General features: G+C 43.3%; 1 long non-coding RNA gene across 1 annotated transcript; it reads left to right on the top strand.

Annotated features, from left to right (window-relative positions):
- The first annotated feature begins 1,125 nt into the window (after positions 1-1,125).
- Positions 1,126-1,847, top strand: LOC118517083. The gene is made up of 2 exons (XR_004908260.1): positions 1,126-1,594; positions 1,701-1,847. It is a non-coding gene; the product is annotated as an uncharacterized LOC118517083 (long non-coding RNA).
- Positions 1,848-2,333: the final 486 nt, after the last annotated feature.

The following is a 2,333-nucleotide window of genomic DNA, read 5'->3' as shown; positions in this document are numbered from 1 at the left end:
CAGTGTTGAAAATTGGTGTTTTTTTCACAACTACCCCCAGGCTAGACTAAAATCGACGGCGATGGGAACAGGAGTGCCAATGGGAATGATGGCTTGAACAACGCGTACTGCTGCTACAAATGCTGCTCGCTGCATGAGATAACACCGACCAGCGCGGTCAGGTTTATATGGCCGATCGTTTTCCAAGGCAGTGTTGAATACGCACGATGTGTGGACAACTACCGCCAGGCAGGACTAACAACGAAGGCGGTGGGAAAAGGAATGCCAATGGGAGTGATGTGGTTGTTTGTGCAACGTGTACTTCGGTGCCTTCACTGGTGCTGGTAGCTTTCTGTTTTCCAAACGCTGGCTTTCTGCACAACTTGGTCAAATGCAGAAGAAGGAAAATATAAAACAGAAACACTATCGGTCGACCGCAACCGGTTGAATCTCTCTCTTTCTCTCTCTCTCTCTCTCGCTAAACAAGTGCGCCACAAACACGAACATAGCCACGCACGAATTAGTTATCCTTACTATTGTAGCGACCTTGGCTGGCACGCAATGATTTCGAGCGGCGGGGAGTTGTACGGCGGCTATTTTTCCGGCGGCGAGTTTGAACGGCGGCTAACGACAGCGGAGACGAGAAGAAAGACACGACAAACTACGAAGAGCGTTCTCTTCGAAGATTTTCGGGGGGGATCGAAGGATCGAAAGAAGAATCGCGCTTTCTCTTAGCTGGTGACAGCCTTAATGTGCGGATCGTGTGGATCAATATAATAAACAGATGTACTGTAGTTAACATATAAATTAACATTGGTTGTTTCATTGCCTATGCATGTCCATAGGCAACGACATAGTTTAATAAAAAAGAACAATGTCACTTATCGTCTGGAACCGTCGTCGTTGGCCTAAATAAACGCGTTCTCAAGGCGAAAATGCTCGCCTGCATTAAACGTCGGGTGTGTCCTAAAATATCATTTCATACCCACGCGTCCAATAAACATGCAGCTAAGGAGTTAGGAGGCACAAATAACGAGCCCGGTACAAGATAGGAAAAACATTTACAGTACCCAGCATGTCCAAATAAATCGAAGCTTAGTTAGTTGTCTTAGTTAGTTGACAAGCGTAGTTTAGCTAGGACCAAGGTGTATATATTTAGAAGGTGAATTTTTGTCGATTTGGCAGGTAGACATTTTGGATTTTGGCCGGTCGAGAAACTTCAAAGTTTGTTTACTTAATCATATGGTTTGGGACTACCAAAATAAACAAACATAAAGCATCGTTTTTCGGTTCAGTAAACCAAGTTTCTACATTTATCATCGTCGTTGCACATAGCACTGAAGATAAACAGTTCCTTTACCAGCTCTAAAAAGAAATTTGCGTGACGTTGTTTTCTTCATACAGCTACCAAAGGCCTATCGGACGTATCGAATTACGGCATACCACTCGATAAAATTACACTGGTAGATTAAGTGAAGCTGTTCGATTCTCGTGCTAAGTACCATAAATTACAAGGAATAGGATAGAATTGTGCCGCATCCACCTCGAAACCCTTATCTTTCGTACCCGTCAGGCGTATAATGCTTCACTGGATAGCATTAGCAATTATGCGTAGGTAAGTATTTTATGCATTCGTTGTCCAGTAGATTGTATGGATGCTTCCTCTATTCTTCATTCATCTGTGGTTTCAACGAACGACTAATTCGATTCTCTGCCATCAGATTGTTCGGAAAGTTTCACTATGATTTGAAAGCACCAGCACCACCAGTGCGTGGACCGTAAAGTATCAGTATCATGATGTGCTGCCTCCACTGGATCCAGGTAAGGACTCCATCGATCATCGGTGTAAGAACGTTTATATTGAATGATACTGTAAACTGTTTACGGGGCATTCAATATTTATCACTTCAAAGCCACCAAAAACACGCAATCCACAACCGAGCAAACCGAAAGTACAAGAAGCTATGAGGGTAAATATTTGTAAACAATACCTCCACCAATACCTTCTACCATTCCACAACCATTTCTTCTCCACCTCACCACGGAACAAAAACGTCAAGTCGCGAAATGTCAAATTGCTCTATATAATTCTACCTCCTAAATCTATATACCTTGGCTAGGACGAACGCGACGCGTACCTAAACAGGTACAGCCTCCCACGTAGGATCTCACTAACACACTGCACCAATACAATTAACATTGTTAGCATAAAAGGACCCTTATATTTGTCAGCAAACTTCACTTGCAATCTTAAACCTCAACACGACAGTTCATCATCCGATCTCCAGGCTTGTGCGAGAAGCGAAGAAGTTTCGTTAGTATTGTAATCGGAGCACAGCTTTATATCTACCGCA

This window comes from Anopheles stephensi, unplaced genomic scaffold (assembly GCF_013141755.1).
Source record: "Anopheles stephensi strain Indian unplaced genomic scaffold, UCI_ANSTEP_V1.0 ucontig48, whole genome shotgun sequence".
Taxonomy (NCBI): Eukaryota; Metazoa; Arthropoda; class Insecta; order Diptera; family Culicidae; genus Anopheles; species Anopheles stephensi.
Note: the sequence above shows the minus strand (reverse complement) of the source record. Positions and strands in the feature narration are given on the sequence as shown.